This window comes from Coturnix japonica, chromosome 2, assembly GCF_001577835.2.
Source record: "Coturnix japonica isolate 7356 chromosome 2, Coturnix japonica 2.1, whole genome shotgun sequence".
NCBI lineage: Eukaryota > Metazoa > Chordata > Aves > Galliformes > Phasianidae > Coturnix > Coturnix japonica.
Window position 1 is genome coordinate 12,269,947 of NC_029517.1, and position 20,455 is coordinate 12,290,401.

Here is a 20,455-nt window from a genome sequence, read left to right on the forward strand (position 1 = left end):
GAAGAGGATGAAAATGTGAGCAATAAAGCTCTTTGCTGCCCTTTTTACCATCAACTGCCTACCCCTTAGTCATGAAAAAGGAGAAACCTGCTGACAGTAACCTCACCTCAGAACTTGCACCCTGCCTAGAGATTCATGCTGTTGTGCTGCTTGTAAGATGAAAAATAACGAAGCAACAAGTAAAGAGACTTATCAAACCTCCATTATTTCCTCTCTGTTTCACTGGGATCTGTTTAGATTCTAGTCACCCCCCTAGGACTGAGAGCTGTGCTTTGTTTTTATCTTATATAAAACAGAATGTGGTTGTTGGTATTAAGAGCTAGTAAACATTTGTGCTTTTTTTTCAGATTGAGAGTACTTTTTAATGTTTGTACAGATTTCTGCAGTAGTTGTTCTAGATGTGATCTTAGTCCTAGCAATATCTCATTTGTAAGTATAGAGTATATTGCTGGAACCAGCCATAGCTGGGGACTTGCTACCTTTTGCATTTAAAATGAGTTCATCAGTCTCTCCATTTAACTGAAGGGCTTTTTACAGCTTTTGTAGGGGGATGAGAGAGAGACCTCTCTTCCCCTGGGAATGGGAAACACATTCCCATGGTCACTGTTTGAAGCTGAAGAATTATCTACAGGAATTTTAAGAGATTTTTAGGAGCTGCAGCCTATTGCCATGAGCCCAGAACAGTTATCGCCTCAGTGTTCAGCAAGCTGGAGAAGACATTAGTTTTCACTGCTCCACCAATGTAATTCTTATTCCCACTTAGATCTTATGGAAGACTGAAACTCTATTCAGGGTATACATCAGATTTTATATCTTCCTTAGGGGCAAGTGCAAAGCTTTGTAATACTTCAGCTGTAGCCAGGTTATTAAAAGCCAGAGGGCTCTTAGGAGCAGGAATGTCTTTGCCTAAAACTTTGTGTCTAATGATGATGTACGTTTTGTTCCATTCTGCCTACCATCTGTCGGTTCCCGCCTATGACACAGCTGTGTCAGTTTTCTCAGTGTATGGTACATTCAGGAGCTGCTCTGTAGTCCTATGCAAGTACCATTTTAACAAATATGTTTGTAAATAAAATTAATTAGTACCTGGTCAGTCATTTTCTGGTTACTTATGAGCTGTAAGTTATGGGAAATTTATTGCTACAGAAACTACTTTGGCATTTGCAAAGGAAAATTTAATTCTAAGAAGTCTTTTTCTCTCTTTAGGTAGCAAAAACTCCACAAGGGTTAATCCAATCAGCTGAAGCATAACAAGGACTGGAAATGGCAATGTCAAGTTTTAGAGCCTGGCTGATGGTTTGCAAAAGTCTATTTTATAACCTGAACTGAGTTCATTGTAATTTCCCACACATTGTTCCTTACTTTGAAAAACTGCATAAAATCATATTAAAAGCAGAAGACACTAAATTACACAACCTGTTGCTTCCCATAAGCTCAGTTAATAGTACAGCCGGCAAGGTGGAATATTTACATTATGACTGTGAAATGATTTGTGTTTGAATATCCCATACTTTGTTTAAAAAAGAAATCATAGTATTTTTGCAAAAAGTAGTATACAGAATTTTACAATTGTCCATTCTTGTTTTTGAAAATCAGTTTGCATGAATAATTTTCTCATTCTTATTTTTCCACATTTTTGTTGACTAAAATGTTACTAATCTAATTTCCTATTAAAAAACTCATTTCCAGCATTGCAGGGCTGAAAGGTGCTACCAAGCATTTAGTCTTCAATTTACATATAACAAACCCTGTAATCTGATGGGGGATTTCACACAAGGATGGCTGCGTGCAATTACATGGGCAAAGAAAAAATTTCATCCAGGGCTCTGTTCTACAATAATTTCATCTGTTGGTCTCCCATTGAGAGTTCTCCTATTGCTAAATTGCTTATTGATGTGGACTTAGAAGTAGAAAAAAATCCACATGATATTGTCATACTTGGTTTTCAATGCTGTTTGCTTTTCTTTTATTATTATTATTCCTTTTTAATTATAATTTGGGTTTGTTAGAGAGGGACAAAGTAAACAGATTGGAATAATTCATTTGAGTTAACGCTCATTGACAAGAAAACATTAAGCATTCTCCAGATGAAGCATCAGTCATAAAAGACAGAAGGATAATCCTAACACTACCACACAAGTAAATTAGTTTTCTGATATATATTCCAGCATTGCACAAAGCTGTACCAATTCTTAATACTTGCATAATAATATGCACTTTTAAATGATGCCAGAAATCATTATTACAACAGAGTGAGTTTGCTGTTTATGTTTATTAATGTGGGAAAGTTGGAAGAGTTATTAGATATTAAATGTCAATTTTAGAGTGATTGAAGCTAAACAACTGTAAAACCGATTGAGAAGATTTGAGCAGATAAATGCAAATGGAAGAGGAGACCACCACATGCTGCCACAGTGGAAACACATCTTGATGCTATCCCCTTCGCATTGCAGAACATGTGCAACCTGATGAACCAGCTCCTTTGCAAAGTGGTGAGAGAAGGCTGAGGGCATGGGACCATGGTAAGTATGAGACTGAAGCAAATTTACCACTTTGAATACAGAGAATCATTGTATTTTAGCTCATTAGCATCTTTCTTGCTTACAAGTACTGGCCCAGTTTATCTATATTTGTCTATAGGTGGACCACTGAGGTTGTGTGCTTTTGTTTACTGGTGAGGTTGGATACAAAATTCTGCTCCATCATTCTGTGCCGACAAGACCACTGGAGTTGCTCCTCAAAGCTGGTACATCAGCCTGTTAACACCTTTCCTCTAAACAGGGTGGGAGGAAAGCAGGGCAGAATTGGCCCTTAAAAAGCAACAGCTGTGTCTGATGAAGATAATGTTTATTGGGTATACATGATACAAGCAGACTGTGCTCTCAATGAGGTGAGATGAAGTAGGGAAAGAGAAAACAAGAAGAGCAGAGTATAGTAGTTGTGTAGTAGAGTAGTAGAAAAGTAAACTTTTTTTTTTTTCTTGGAAACATGCATTTTTTGTTTATTGGTTTGGTTTGGTTTGCTTTGTTTTCTAACAAACCCACATTAGTCTACTTGAGTGTACTATCTGTCCTTACAGTTTTTGCTGCTGGAATGGTAAGCTGCCAAAGCGTAAGCTGTTGCACTAATGTTAATCTAACCTGTTAAATTTCTCCCGAATAAGCAGGTGTGAATTGTTCCTTCATCGCAGAAGGACTGGGATGCAGAATTCATCCTGGGAAGGAAAGTCTGGAAAACTGCTTTAGTGTCTTGTGGACCAGGGGAAAAAAAAATGGAAAACAGGTACATTACAGAGCAGTTGATTGATCTCATTCTACCATGTGCTCTCTCTCAGTCCGCACTAGATCATAAATGAAATGTGGTTAAGGGTTTATCTCCCTATAAATACAATGTATGTTTATTTAATGGTGACTGATTTGCATCATTATGACACTCGATCGCTGGTATTCAAATCCAGCTGGTAAAGTTTCAGCAAGAGCTGGGAGAGCAGCAACAGTTCCTCTATTGTCTTTAGTTGGCGTTGCGAGGCAGCAATGGGAGCAACACAGCCAGCAGTGTGGTAATCTAATACAGAATGCACGCTGCTCCTTTTGTTAAACATCTTCCCCTAAAAATGCTGGCAAGTACGTATTGTTTCCTTATCGTTTTTTTTCCTCTTGAGAGATTTCAATTCCATTTACCCCACGGGCCCAAATCCTTCCTGAACACATGAGTTAGACAGCAAGGAGGATTACTAGAAATAGTGCAGACAATGACCAAAAGCCTTCTTGCATGTCTTTTCTTTCCAGCCAGCCACCCACCTTCCATTATCAAGGGAAAGAATACCATATCTGACTGCATAATCAAAATCCAGTGACCTGTCAGAGCAGGCAGTAAAATAAAGCTCTCTTGCTGTTTCCCTTTGACTAGGCTTCACTTCTGGAACCCTTTTAACCCAATTTTTCTGACATATTGTAACTTGTAGGCATTTAAGGATGCAACCACTGAGCTAATATGTTTTAGAGTGCATTTTTATAATATATATGGTATATTTAGTGTCCTGATTTCTGGTAAAATTGGAGCACCCTGATGCCAAAGTAACAGCCTTTAATTAAAAGAACTACAGCAAAGAGAAGTAAAAGCTCATGAACAATAGAAATCCCTGACCAGTTTTTCCAGCAATTTTTCTGCCTGTGATATTTGCCAGCACATTCCTGATGAATGTCTAAGGTAAAAACGAGTGTTCATGTGGATCTTGAATGCCATTCAACATATAGAAACAACTGCTTACTTTTTTTTTATTTTTTTTTTTTTAAATACAGTTCCATGGAGCCATCAATGGAAAAAAAGAAAAAAAAAAAGTCCTTTTTTTCAATAATTCATTACATTGCACTTGGATGATTAATACTGGATGAAAGTTTGGAGAAGGTTACACAGGATGCCAAAGGGCCATATTTTTCTGTGGCAAAACTGAACTCTGCACCTGAGAGGCAGCTCTGGATTTTGTAGTGAATGGAGGAGAGCTCCATTTTAAAATGTTTTCTGTATAATATGTTTGATTTACTTCCTCTTATCTGATTCAAAGAAGCAGCAAAACTCAACACAAGTATGATACTCCTGTCATTGGAATTGTGAGGAAAAAGGCAAAGACTGATCTCACAGCTCCACCACAGTCACATTTCTGAGGAGGTCCCAAAGTAAGTGCCTGGGTGAGTCCCAGACCTCTCTATAGTCTCTTCACCTCCAGAGGTAGAAAGCAGGAAAATTTTCCCCAAAGAAGAATAATGGTCTTATTTGTAACTCAGAATCAATGGCTCCAAAAATGACAAATACTGTTTGTCCCATTTATTAGGAGAATTAATAAATTGGCTCCTAACACAGACTACAAAAGTCAGCCTATGAGCAGCAGACTGCCTGATTGTATTTTGTTAACACTGAACCTAAACCTGCCTAAAAGCATCTGACAAACTGTCTTGGCATCAGGCCCTGTTATCTTTACTTATCATATTTTTTTTATCACTGAACTGAATGGAAATTTAATTTTTTAATACTGATAGCCTTCTAATTGGCTGGTTCTTTAAGCATTTCCAGATCGGGCTGTGCTGCTAGGCAAGTAAGATCTTATAAAAAAGATCTTCACAGCCAGAGATGCATGTCTCTGCTTACTCTGCTGAAGTAAAGCAATATTTCTGAGACATCTATTTTGTGAGACAGAGAAGAAGTATCACAACCTAGTGGAAGATATTAATTTTTAATATTTTATTTCAAATTTTAAGGTGTGTGTTTGCTGGATAATGAAAAATACAAGCATTTGGGAGGAAGTGTACGTGAATCAGAAGGCTGCTTGTTTTATATTTTCACTACTTATAATCTTCAAAAAATGCTGACCGCAGTCAGCAATGTTGGCAACAGTCCTTTTTCACAGAACTCATGAAGTATTGCAATACCTCATTGCCCACAACAGCCAAGCAGGCTTTTAATAAATTAGACCTGACTATATAGATTCTGGAGAGATTCTGAGGTTAGAAGGGACCATTACAATCATCTGGCATATTACCTAACTTGCCTTTTTCCACTGACCATAGAATTTCACTCAGCAAGTCTTACATCAAACCCAGTTACTTGTGGCTGAAATAAAGAAAATCTTTCAGGAAGACACAGATTATGTTTAAGATTATAAGAGATGGAGAGTTTACTGCATCCTTTGGCAGTGCCCTTCAATTCTTAATTGCTTGCACTGACAAAAAAATTATGTTGTCTTCAATGTGAAGTATTCATCTGTAATGATCGTGCTATGCCCTTTTTGTGTGTTCTGTTATAAAGCGATTTAACTCAGATGTAATTTCAAACACCAAGTGTACCATGCCTCAGTAAGAGCTGGCTGCTAAATGAGAAACCATAGTCTTGAGCATCTATAGCTCTGAGCAAGGAGAACAGGAGCACCCAGAGTATATGTGGGTGAGGAGGGAAAGAGCGAGGATGAAGCCCGAAGTTGGAATATGCGCTGCGTTTCCATCTGCTGGCTGGATACAATCAAAAATAGAGACTGATTTTGGAAACCTTGCCTGTAAATACCGTAACTTCAAGCCAGAAATCCATTTTCAAGACAGTGCCGGCTGTCAGGTTAACATTCTCTTGATGCCTCAATATCTCTTCTTTAATGTTTTTTGATGTTTCTGTAACAAAAACCCAGCTTTCAGTACAAAGAGTTGTTTTGCAGGATATTAGCCAGTACGGTGTCCTAGAGATAATTCTTAGTGCTACTTCTGTTTCGTATAAAATCATGATGCTTTGTCACCTTGAACCTACAATACTCTCATAAGGGACTTTAATCTTATTCTCCCTATTGAACAGAGGCATTCTCATATCCTTCTGTAGTCAAATCATAGGATTTGACTGAAGCTGTTTTCAAAGAAAGGAATATAATTGAAAATCTAAACTTGATTTGAAAATCTAAGCTAAATATTTTGTATTCTAATCTATTTTTCTTATTTTTATCAAGATAAGGACAAATAGGAGAACAAGAAACTCAGCTTCAAGATAAACCAAACCCACCACTCCCATTTTTATTTTTTTTTCACTTTGTTCTGTTTTTTTCTTGCTGACTTTTTTTTTTTCTCTATTCTTTCTCTAAACACAGAGGGATAGTTGCCATTGCAGTGATAAAAACTGTGAGCAGCTTGGAGTTCAGCCATGCCAGGGAGAGAATATGATACTTCACATGAACACGTCAAGGTAATGTCAATTAAAAAAAAAAGAAAAAAGAAAGGAAGCACAGAGTGACTTTTTAAATCTTTCATACAGATCTTATCTATTCATATCCCAAATCAAAGCAACTCTGATTGCTCTATCAAGTGTAATATATAATTAAGGCAATTCAGTCCTAAGGTTCGGGGTTATCGCAGTTCTTTTGATTTGAGCTGCTGATTGTCTTAGTGAAAGAGCTGGTTGGGAATTTTTTGACAGAGAGGTTTTCATCTTAAAGAAAAAAAAACAATCTGTCAAATGCAAAACTTTTAGTGAAGAAAAATATGCAAAATAATCCATACCCCAGGAGTTATGACACTCACAAATGTGAGAGGGTGTAGTTCATTCAACCACACAAATGGCCAAGACACTAAGCTGCTGCCTAGCTGGGACTGTGTCTCAGATGCTTTCTCTGTTGTCTTAATTTACATCATGTTGACATAAAGGCCCTGACTGTTGGGTTGTATTCAGTCCCTGGCACGTTTTAATTTGGCCCTGATATGGGAATGAGAAAGGTTTGATGTGCTAAAAAAGCATTCTCATATGCTGCATATCTGATCTCCTTGTCAACTGGCCTGCCCCACAGTTGGACCTCTGCAATTCTTTTGAATGTTCATTGTGGTAAAGACCTGGCACCTACACAAATTCTGGCATTGTGCAACACCCGTGAGATTGAAGGAGCCATGTGTATGCTTGCACTGCTCTACACTCATAACCACCTTCATAAACCAGGTGCAAACAGCATGCAGCTTTTAGTATTGTTTAATGGCAAAGTTGCAGGCATTCTGAGGAAGGGTCTGTACTTGTCTATATGTATACAGACTGCACTTAATGCTGCGTGTTAGCAGGATGCAGATAGGCTGAAAGGTGTTAGTGGCTGCCAACAGGGATGTCTTGATTCCAAAGAAAATAACATTCCTCATTAAAAATAATGGGTGTGCCAAATACTCGGCTGGCCTCAACGAACAAAGCAATCAAGGCCCTTTATGAGGTAAAAGCAGCTGGTGGCTGAGGAAATACCAGCGGAACTTGAATGTTTTACAGCACAGGAGCTTCAGCAGCACGGAGCTGAAGGAGCTCCTTCCTGCCTTCCCTCCCTGCCTTCCCAGCATCCACAGGATGCTGCCCCTCAGCACACATTCCGGATTGGGCACTGCTGTGAGCTCAGCTGGACTCCAGAAATGGAGGAAAAATGGGGCTAAGGGTGGCTAGGTATGACATGTGCTCCCAGAGCTCTGGATACTGCACACATCCCGTCAACTGAAACAATGAAATTGCAGCCTTATCTTATTCAAGTGATTAGTGGGTGAAGCAAAGCTATGAATAACAAGAAATAAAGGAATGCAGTTTCTTTATTTTCTATAGAATGAGAATGGAGTGACATTCTACTGAATCTGAGACTGAGAAAAAGGATCTCATAGATTCCATCCCCAACCATGCTTCATCCTGAGAAAGGAAGGTTGCAGGGGGACCTGAAAGTGCCCTGTCAGTATCTATAGGGGGGCTGTAAGAAAGAAAGGGACAGACTGCAGCAGGGTCTGCTGTGACAGGACAAGGTAAAATAGTTTCAAATTAAAAGATGGGAAATTTGGATTGGATATAAGGAGAAAATTTTTTACCCTAAGAGTGGTGAGGCATTAGATCAGGTTGCCCAGAGAGGTGGCAGATGGCCTGCCCATGAAGACACTCAAGGTCAGGCTGGATAAGGCCCTGAACATCCTGATCTAGAGTAGGTGTCCCTGTTCATTTCAGGGAATTCAGACTAGATGACCTTAAATGATCACTTTCAACTGAAATCATTCTATGATTATGTTATTCTACAGTTCTTGCCCTGATGCATGTCTCCAATATGATATGTCCTACTGATGCATTAAGGAGGAGATCAGATATCAGATGTATATGTAGTGACAAAGCAAGTAGCCACAATCACAGAAGTTACACAGTTCCAACAGAGAGCTGTTTATTTTTTAAATAATATTAAATCAGGGCTTTTGTTCTGAAAATTTACATTGAAGTGCTGACCATCTGCTTTAAGCTCACAATAGCCAGTAAATTTAGAGGCTGCAAATGTCTCCTTAACTCATCATTGTGCCCTGTGGATGGAAAACCTATTTGCATCTAATAAAACAATGCATGCCAATGGAAATGTCATCTCTATTGGCAAGTTGTGTAATTCTTTATAGCTGTTCTAGATCCAGATGCTTTGGCAAAAGATATCTTCCTTCAGGAATACTGCTTGAGGGAGGCTGTATTGATTGCCTTTGCAATTATAGATTGGACCATGGCAATCACTAAAGACAGGGAAGTATTTTGATTCTGTATCGTACATCCTGGGTCCTGCCTTTAAAAACAAACCCCATAAGCCATCTATTTTTATTATCTGTATATCTCTAATAGTGCATTTAAAAAAAGAGAGAGAGAGAGAGAGAGAGGGAGAGAGATTAAACAAGTTATTAAGGAACCTAGCCAGTATGTCCTGCAGACATTTCCAGTCTTCATATGACGCATTCACCAATTAAAATAGTATAAGGATGGTCCAGCCCAAAATTCCAATAAACAACTGAAGATCAAAACATGGATAGTCGAGAGACACTTCCTTTAATGCAGAACTTCCTAATGAAACTGCGGTTATCTAGGGTATTATTCAGCAGTCCAGCTGCTACTCCAGAGCAGAGCAAGAAATCTGCAGGGGCATTGACAGCTGTTGCACCATCACATACACAGTTGTCTTTGTACTCAGTGCCTGTGACTAGGCACCAATCAGACTAATTTGTTGTAATACAATTTAGTCAGATAGGGGCAGCTTGTAGGTGGACTTGTATTTCACATTAAGCAAATCAGTTTAGATGAGCATGTGGCTTTACAAGCACATCACAAGCTGCCATAAGTGGTTTTCCACCAAAATAAGACCCATTCTGTGTCTTTTCCTAGAACACTCTGCTCAAACCCAATATGACAGTGTAAAGTCACATCTGTCAGTTAGTTAACATCAAGTTAGTTGTAATAATCCCTTAAAGTTTAGGTGGCGCTTACAATATTTAACAGTCTTTTAACCTAGATACAGGAGAAGGCTGGGGAACCGATAGTTAACCACATCTCAAAAGAAATGCTCAAAGAAGCCAGTGGATAAACCATGGACCTTTCCCATCTGTTGCATCTTCATTCTGGGCCATTGATGATTTTATTCATTAACATGAATGCATTCATTGACAGCACTGAATTTGTTACACTTGATTTCTTTAATTTTGCCTGATACTTATTTTTTTTTCCTGGTAGGATAATTATCATAATGTGTTAAAAAACAATCAGCATTACACATCTGAGTTACTCACCTTGGGTGAGCATACAGCTGGATCAGGACTGTTTGTTGTCTGTATTTGCTATAACTTGTAGGTTTGGCAGCAAAAAGAAAACCAGCTGAGGATAATATTCCCAGCCTCAAGAGAACATCGCCTTTGGAAAAATGATAGAAGAAAAAAACAGTATGGCTATTATCTTTACTTAGAGGAAGACTGATGGAGAAAATGTGAGTATTGCACCTTGAAATTTTCTTCATATGGCATGAAAGATGAGGCCTTTCCGTTAGTCAAATTGCACCTTCAAACAGAAGGAACAGTGCTGAAGGGGTTTTTTTTGTGTGTTTGTTGTTGTTTGTTTGTTTGTTTTGTTTTGTTTTGTTTTGTTTTCCTGTGGGCAGATTTCACATTTCAAGAAAGTTTGAGTTCTGCTCTGACTTCTAGAAAGTGACAGTCTGTTCTACAGAAAATATTGAATATTACAGATAATCAGAGTGTAGTTTGTATTGTCTATTAGCTTGATATTTCTTCCTCAATTGATGTTTTCTGTGAAAATACAGTTCAGCCCAGTAGAAGAAGAAAAAAATTGTGTTGTGCCACATTAATTTTACTTCTACAAACACATAAATGGTCATGTGATTGTTCCACAGGTTAATTTTGTACCCCTGAGTGAGTCTTTGTCTGCTTTTTATCTTGTTAAAACTTCCTGTTCATAAATAAAATTGACTTTTTATACTTTGCTAGGCAGTCACGATTCGGTGACAAATGGCTATGAAGGCTGTCCTGTCTGCTCTGCCTTCGTTCTCACTCAGGCTCCTCTTTGTCAAGGTGAAATATTGTGCCCTTGTTGCTTGAACCACTGATGCTAAAATACAACAAAGGAATGTATTTTTGTTACAGAGATGATTGCAGTGCTGCGTTCCTCAGAAAGGCACAAACTGCAGCACAGAATCACAAAGGAACAGATCCAACACCATTTGACATAAGTGAAAATCCTTCCGTTCAGTTCAGTAGGCTTTAATCGGACCGGCATTGCCTTATTTCCCAGTTTTGTTTTGAAGTATTCTTTACACTTAAGAGATGAGAACTAATCCCTTCTCTCCCTCCCTCTTGGTGTTTATGATCCAGGCTTTTGTAATAGTAGCATTTTCCTGCAATGCCAGCAGAATACCAATGAAATGCTTCTTCCCACAGTGACACATACAATCATGCTCAAGTGCAAGGAATGATATTTACAATACCCTACCTGACTCTTGTTTTAGCTCACTGGATTCCTTCAGCCATGTCTCATCGGTTGCTACAAAATCCTGTGAGAACACGAGGAGCACCTACACTCACCAGAAATACAAACTGAATAGCTTAAAGTGCATAGTCTTTTGACAACTGACTCACAGATTTTCACTCTAAGAGCACAGGCCTTACTGCATCTGTGCTGTTGTGCTACCATGTGCCAAACTGTAGTTGACAAAGTGATATAGTAGATCATTTTAGATGAAGCTTTTTACCAGTAGAGAAGCCAAGAAAAACTCATGGTTTGAATGTCTGGAACTCCTAGACCTTTTTTCAACTTCATTTACTTTTTAAATGCACAGTGTAGCAAAGTTATCAGTCAGATGTATCGGATAAAGGACATCCATATTGCATCTTTGTTTTTTACCATTTTATAATGCTGTTGCTCCCTTAGCAGACAAAGGTTCTGGAAATAATCAGTGAACTCAGAACTAGAACAAAAGTGCTAATGTGGCACCGAGTCCCTAAGTAAATAAGCAAGTTCCAGACAAAATCCTTTCAACAGCATTGTATGTCTGTGTTAGCACTGTGTTTCCTTCAGGAGTGATCAGCAGCACTCTGGCTGCACAAAGGTGGTTATTCACTTCGTACAGCTCTGTGCTAAAGACAGAAGAGCTTTTTGGTAGAGTATACCACTCAAGGCTTCCAGGGAGCTACACGAGCTGCATTTTGTGGCATGATTAAAGACAAAAGCAAGAAGAAAAGAAAATCATGGTGGGTATTTTTGAAGGAGGATAAAAGACATGAAGTAAAGGCTAGTTTTGCCAGCTTCAGTGGCCATTAGCTAATCAGAGATATAAACACATCTGTTGTTTATCAGCCAGACATATAGGTACTGTATTTTGTTACATGAAAACAAGACCTCTGATCCTTTATATAGTACAGATTAACTCCTTTGCTTATTTCAAATTCACAGCTCAAATCCACAGCACCTCAGTAGAAAACATTGATGTTTCAGTGATTTTTCAGATCTCTGATTGTTCAGATGCAATGGAATAGCCATTCGCTTGATTATTATTATTTTTAAATAATTTTTATTTTTAATCAAATATATGGGAAACCTCATGGGACTCCTTGATTTCATGTGATTGCTGCTAATTAAGAGATGTAGAAAACTTGAAATAATCAGTTCTGATAGGATTTTTGCCAATTTAGTTTGAAACAGCTTGCAAGAATTATGCAATCTGTGTGTTGGTCCTGATTCAGTTTGAACTTAACACTGGGGTCTGCTTTTTAATGTCCCCTCTGTCCATGGCTTACTTAAGATTCTTATCTCCTGTTGTGGTTCTTTTTGGAGTCCAATCTGAAACATTCAACCTTTTTCTAATATAAATGCAGTAAATCTCTTTTCTGTCATGATAATGTAAGACTACTGGGTGAATCACTTCACGAATTTTAACCTAATAACTTATTATTTTTTTCCGATATAACATGTAGGTGGATAACGTTCCATCACCGGTGACTGTAATCACCTTCAGCCCCAATTCAGCATCACCAGTTCTGGCTTGATTAAGTATTTGCTGCTTCTATTTCATCCTCTCTTGACAGAGATAACTTTGTTTTAATTCAAACTGTCACATTCTGGAGTTCAGGAAGGACACAGAAATGTCAGGTAATAATCCCTCCTCAATCTTGTGAGTAGTTAGTGCTGCTAATATGCAGAACCATCAGCATGTTGGCATGATTCTAACTTAATCATTTGCAGCAGCCCAAGCTTTGTTGAGATCAGTTAAAGCTGATCTGGATAAGCGTCGCCCAACTCTACACGCTTTACCATGTTTTTCGTGTGTAACGATGAATTTAATCTGGCAACTCTTCATGTTTCTTTGTTACTTTATAATTTTAAATGCATTTCATCAGAATGTGAATATTCCATAAGAACAAATGCACACAGTTTTTACTTTCAGAAAGTAAGCCAACCCAAAACAGGACCTGTGTGTGGATGCTTTTGTCTCTAGATGAATGTGCTTACAATGGGCTTGATGTTAAAATAAACAGCAACACTGCCTACATTCACAAACTAAACAGGCATCAAAAGCTACACAACACACAGAGGATAAGGCCAAATGTTAATAATCACCATTTTTTATGACCCTACCATCTTACTGTAGTGATTTGTAGGAGAACATGTGAACCCTCATTTTCCAATTCTCTCTCTGTGTGGAAGCATGAAGAAGGATAACACTCACCCCCAGAGTTCAAACTACAGATACAGGAAAGAGGTATTTTCTTTTTAACAGTTAAACATTTTACATGTTTAGGCTACGAAGGAACCAAAGGTACAGCCTCCAGTCATTTGCCCTGATGAAGATGAAACTGAGTTTTATCTACATTTCTATTGTTTGTAAATATCATTTTACTCTATCTGGAATGGGATTACTGGTGTTCATCACCCACCCAACCATCCACCTACCTTTTCTGACTTCTTTTATCCTTTGAAACATTGGGTGGTGTTTTTTGTTCTATCCCTAGTAGTCAGTAATAGTTTCCACTAGTTCAAAATCTTATTACTTGAATGCACTTGTTCAAAGTGCATGACACCTGCCTTTTCTGTACATTTAGTAATGATGACTAAACACAGCCAAAGGGTGGTTTTGTAGCTGATGAGTCAATATATCAATAGGAGTAAATGACACAGTTTTGTTCATAAGCAAGTCTTTGTATACAGTCAGAGTACTTCAGAGAAAACAAATTTTCTGGGCTGAAGACTGCAATTTGGATTATGTTTACCTTGCTCTTCCATAATGTTGCTATGCTTGTTCACAGAGAATCTACTTGTACTTCTGAAGCCCTTTAATCTGAAATGGATCTCTTCTGAAAATCTTTATCTTCCTATTTTCCTTCATTATGTTTGTAATCTCCCTACAACACATCAAAAGCAAATATTTTTATATCAGGCTCACAAACCAGGAGCAAACTAATGGTTACTAGCTTTTATTGCTGAACATGATGCTGTATGGTATGGGATATTCAACTGGTCAGTTTGGCTCAGCTGTCCTTGCTGTGCCCCCTTACAGCTTCTTGTGCACCCCCAGCCCCTTGCTGAATCAGAAAAGTCCTTGGCTCTATGTAAGCACTGCTCTGCAACAACTAAAACCATTGGTGTGTTATCACCTCTATTTTCATCAAAAAATCCAAAATAAAGCATCACATGGACCTGTACAAAGAAAATTAACTTTATCCCAGCCAAGACCATGACAATCCTCTGCTAAGGTTTAGTCCAAATAGCTGCAAAAGCACGCATATTTAGTCTTTTTTCTTTCCTTACGGCATAGTTTGCATTTTTCCTGATTGCCAAGTATTTAGATTATGTGATGCTCTTGAGCCTGCAAAAGCTACCTCCATCAGAATTCTTGAACTCACATAGCTTTGAATGGGACCTCATAGTCAAGACTAATCTTCACGCTACTTCACATGCATTAAATTCCCTATGCTAGGGAAAAATACCCTGAATAGTTCAGAAGTAAGCTGAGGTCTGAGTGACTACTGTGCCCAAAATTTCATTCTTTGAAAAGCATGCTTTTAATTTAAAAATCACTCTTCTAGCTATCACTATGAAGATCTCTCAGATATAGAAGAAGGTAATTCTCTCACTCCAAATCAGGCAGAATGCACGCACCATTCTCAAGTGTTAAAATTCAAGAATTTTAACCTTGTAAAATCCAGAATTCATTTATTTATTGTTTCTAACACAGTCATTAGTATTTACTCATAAAAAACTATTTAAAAGAAAAGACTGACTATTTTGAATTCATGAAAGAACCATTTATGAGTGATCAAATTCAATATCAGATAGATGAAAAGTTTTCCAAGAACTGATTTCAGCTATTTTTAATTTAGCTTTGTAAAAGAAAGGAGATGAAAGGCCAGATTCTCAACTGGTATAAATTGGCATTGCTTCATACAATGAAATGGAGATGTATTCTGATGAACACCAGCTGAATATCTGGCTTTGAGATCATCAAAGCTAGCGTGGGGTTCCATGTGGTTATTGTCCACACGTTTCCTAATATGATGTGCTGATATGAATGTAATAGCATAAACTATTGAGAAATTAACTATTTATATTATTTGTAGACATATAATATAAGCAATCTCCCTGGCAGAGGTAAAAAGAAAATTAAAAAAAAAAAAGAAAAAAAAAAAAAGAGAGAGAGAGAGAGAAGAAAGAGTTTGGGAGATGGAAGATATAGCAATAAACTAATGCAATTTTTAACAGAGTTTGTCCAAGTGAGGAGTACACTTAGCTGCATCAGTATATTTGCCTTAGCTAGAGCTAAAGTTACTCTATCAATTATTTTTCAGGAGGTTATCTGAAAAGAAAAATGTCTGAAGTCAAACATGTCTTACATCACCTGTTTCACAGCACCAGAAATCTACTTTTACATTATCATATTCAATATCCAAACAAAAGCAGATGAATCCTCAATGGTTAATGCCCTTGGAGGACTTTGAACAGGAGAATAAGATTCAACTATTTTAAAAAAAACTTGGTGGCCTCCATAAGGGAAAATAAATGACAAGTGGAAATATAAATGAAAAAAAGGAGCTTGTATTTGCTTTTGCTGGTCTTTTTCCTTTTTTTTTTTTTTTTTTTTTTCTTTATTACATTTTTATTTCCTTCTCAGATAATCAAAAGAAAACTATATATAGCTTAGAGAAAACTTTATAACAAAAGAACTTGGTTTGAGGTTGCCTTTATTATCAGCAGCTTTTAAAAGAAGCCTTGAATATTATGGGCTGATATTGCTAAAGTGTCTGAAATAGTGCAGAGGAAACACATTTGCATATTACTATCCATGGGGAACAAATTTTTTATTTGCTTTATTACATTATTTGTTTTATTCTTCCTGTTGTAATCACATTGGCTCTTTGATATCAGCTGAGCAGTAAGCTGTAGGTTCTTACATTACAGAGAAAACCAGAATGAATTCAAGAGAACACTGGGTAAGCTGTCAATTTAAGAATTCCTGATTGTTTCTTCCTGCCGCTAATATATTTAGGATAACAATAAACAAAATAGAAATTTCTTTAAATGACTTGTTAATTCCTGGTAAGCATTGTGAAGCACTGTCATGTGTCTATGTGTACTGGTTGAATGGTTCAGTAACCTTTACTCCTTTCTCTCACCCTGGCTAACAAAGTTGGTTGCATACTTAAACATTTGAGAGTGATGAAATGTCTACTGGAAACAATTCTACTGAAACTATGAATGACTGCAGAACTGAATTTCATTTCAGTGTTCATTTAGAGGCATGTTCATATAAAAACATTTCAAGTAGACACTTTCAAACTGTAGGTTCCTAATGGAGTGTTGATAAAGACTATAAAAGGTCTTATAAGGCACTGGATTTCTGTCTACTGTAAGGTCTTGCAAACTCAGAATTCTCTGTTTTGATCTGGAGCTAAAATATACAGGGAATTTTCTCCAAAATTTGAATTCAAAACATTGGTTTGAGAATTTTTTACTTACATCTCATTTTCATAAGATTTTTTTCCTTTTCTTTTTTTAGTAGTCAATCCCTGCACATAGTTGTAATGCTTGGATAGAAGAATAGTGTTCAAATCTAATGACATCATCTATTGGCAAGCAAGGATGTTTCATAATCACAGTTTAAACTGTAATGACTATAAGTCTATATTAATTTAATAGTCATGGAGTCAGAAGGAGAATGAAAACTTTGTGGTCAGCCAATCACCTGAGAAAGTAAACTTGGCTTTCTGGCTCTGCTTCTCCACCCCATAGCTTTACAATTTGTTAAATGAATCAAAAGTCATATTACAACTGAAAACAATAGTTTTGACCATTCATTCTGGCCCTTTCCCTCTGCTAGATCTCCCCTATCTGCCTGACAGGTGACTGCTTCACCAGGTAAATTTTCTGTTGGGAAGAAATTGACCTGACTTACCCTGTACTGCAAGATTACAGGAGTCAAGACAGCAAGAATGAATGGACAGAGATGGGATCAGGGCTTCAGAAGCCTCAGTCATGTTGAACTAACCAAGAAATGGTGTCTTTAAAAGAAATATTTAGTGTCTAGCTCTTCAGGAAATCTCAGCATGGATATCCTGTCTTCTCAACCTGTAATGAGGAACTGCTCTACCTTGTTTTCATTAAGCACAGGATATACATGACTCCACTATTTCTGTGTAGTGTGGGTTTTGCACACTTATTTTTAAAGTAGAATATACACAGTCTCTAAAAATCATGAGTCACTTTCCTCTATTAATGTATAGCCTTTCTAAACTTGCGGGTTATGACAACAGAATCACTTTTTCACTGTAGGAGAGTTAAACCTATTTTGAAAATTTTAACAGGTCCTAGCAGATTTACTCTGCAGCAAATGCCCCTTTTTGTCTAGTTCTAGTAATTGATTTGGCAGACTTTGAAAGAATACAAGACCTGTTACATTATTGTCTTACAGACTAAAACATTTAACTTGAAAGTCATATGACAATTGTCAGGCACTGTGTTTGTAGGCACAGTGAAGGAAGAATTCCTTTAGGAAAAATTGAGATTTTAATTATTGACTTCTAAGAAGACATGATTAACAAGGGCTTCTCTTCCTCAGTTATCGTATCCCAAGTGTCTGCTCCTGTATCTACTGTTTCTTAAGTCAAATCCCCAAACTTCCTTCCAGTTCTCAGAGTAGCCTCATTAAATCAACTGTACTTAAACCTTCAGTAGATTAGAACTTGTTAAGAGACTGTAGATGTAACACTTGATTACCTTTCTAAAGCTGATGACAAGAATTGATTTTTAGAGATTTATCAGCCCTGGCACAGCCAGCAATCCACCTCCCCCCTATCCCCAGTTTTCTTATGCATGGGGAGTTAACCCATGTATTTAGCACGCTTCCAGTAAATAACCTATTCTGTTCATAGGTAATTGTTGAAGTTTTGCCATAGAAAATGAATGTTCCTAAAATTCTGCAATCTACTGATACCATATGCCTTGTATTATCTTTAGAAAAGTATCACCACTGAAAAAAGAGGTTGTATACCATCACAGCAGGAGGCTCTGTGCTATGTAATTAGACATAAGACTAGTCCTAAATTAGGAAAGTTACATCACTGATGTTTGCACTGGAATATTAATAGACAAAAGACCTGAGTATACTGCCTAAAAACGGTTATAATGGACTTGATTTATTTTGTTAAGTATGCACATGTTTTCTGAGATGCAAAGCACAGTAATTCATCAAGACTAATAAGCAAAAAATATATATTAAAAAAAAATCATTTCACTGAATCATCATATACCTCAGGTCAATTTTGTAATAGAATGAAATAGTCTATAGTATTCTGCCCTGGCTATTTAACTGTATTTGCTGCTGCTTCACCCCAAGTTAAAAATTTAACCAACAGTAATAACAATGTTGTTATTGTAGTTTTTTGTGGGTAGTGTTTCTAGCCATTGTAATTTGCTCTGAAAGTAATGCCTCCTATTTATTTCCACTGAAACTACTACGGATACAATGAGCACATCAGCGTTATTTAATAGAGCAAATTCTCAGCTACAAAACACTACTTTTCAATGCAGTCACCACCATTAGATGTGCATTTTCACCAGCGATGAAGAAGAGCCTGCACTTTCTCGCTGTACTCACTTCGTACTATTTGGTGTCCATAAATCTTCAGCATGTGTTGATGAATGTCAATGGTGCCATTTTCTTTGCATGGAGGCATTCATTTCCATGCCTTTGCTTTACATACATTTCCATGTCAAACACTATTTTGCCGGACTTCCCCTCTGCTGCCATTTGTCACATGGCTACAAAATGTAACAAAATAGTGGTGGTACTGCCATACCACCAGCATCTGTCTCTGACATTTTTGCCAACATAATAAAATAGGAGGAGTTACTTTTGGAGCAGCTCTCACTGAATATTGTTTTCAAGAAAGTCAGATGGAGTAGAGTGCTATCATTCTTTGACTTATTGGACACAGGATTAATTAGCAGGTTAATTATAACATTTTGTCATTAACAAGGCTTTACGTAGCTTAACTCATTCTTTCAAAATGATTTATTGATAGTTTATTTACAGGTTTTTTTCTTCATTAATCTTCCAAACATTTACATTTGTCTCATACACAGGCTACAAATGTTTTATGTGGATTATATAAATTCAGACAGTATGTGCCCTTGGCAATGAAAGTTCACTGCAAATTTAATCGTTTCTGAGTCACCTACCCAATTTCTTCTCTGAAGTTACAGTTGCAAAATCTTATTGGTATTTTATTTCATTGTAAAAGCTCCAGATAGTTACTTGAATTATCTGCTTAATAAAGGATGCATTTAATGATCCTTTTTTTTTTTTTTTCCTTTTCTTTTTCTTGTAAGCATATTTCATACTAAAGAATGCTCAAGTTACATTTACACAGGAATTTTCTTCATCTGCTCTTGAAATTTAGCTACAATGGTAAGAAGACTGATGAAAAACATGCAAAAAGAAAATCATTCACATTTGACCAAAGAAGTCTGGAAACTTGCCCTTCTCTGCCAATATCATCATGGCTCTCTAGTGTCTGTGAATTGCCACCACAACTCTACTTTACAGAAGATTCTGTCTATAAAACATTCTGTTCTAAGTTTCATGGAGCTCAATTTGTCTCAGTTGGAAGAGTGAGAGTAGGGTTGCTACACTCTGCCAGTTTTGAACCTACAGTTCAAGGGAATCTAGGTATTTCAAACCCAGCTAGGAGCACTAGAACAGCTCCTCCACTTTTTGAAGTGCCAGCTTAATGAATCATTCTCCACAAAACAGTCGCTTCTGACATTTCAGCCAAAGCCCTGCTGCTTTTTCAGGAGCCTGTATGCTTTTATCTTGCACACTGGTCTAAGCTTCAAAAAATGTTCCAGTTTATCACACAGTGTTCTGTACAGTCACTTAGAAATATGCTTGTGCTCGCTGAGTGAATATTGATAAGATATCTTGAGACCACAATAAAAATGGGGCAAAGAGAAGATATATTTCAAATTTGATAAATAAAGTCCTTAAAACAGTGATAAAAGTCTTCTGAGAGTCCATTATTGAGAATGAATTCTCAGAGGTGTATGTGAAGTTGGGGGCTTATTGTTTGGTCATGCTCTTTCAAAGGTTTAGGGCTTTTGCTCTGTGTTTCTAAGGAAAAGCTCTTTG

At 37.2% G+C, this 20,455-nt stretch overlaps 1 long non-coding RNA gene across 1 annotated transcript; it reads left to right on the plus strand.

The window, feature by feature from the left end:
• The first annotated feature begins 2,000 nt into the window (after nt 1-2,000).
• Nucleotides 2,001-15,855, plus strand: LOC107308919. Its single transcript, XR_001553000.2, has 4 exons — nt 2,001-3,282; nt 4,302-4,676; nt 6,620-6,714; nt 10,120-15,855. It is a non-coding gene; the product is annotated as an uncharacterized LOC107308919 (long non-coding RNA).
• The last annotated feature ends 4,600 nt before the right edge of the window (nt 15,856-20,455 follow it).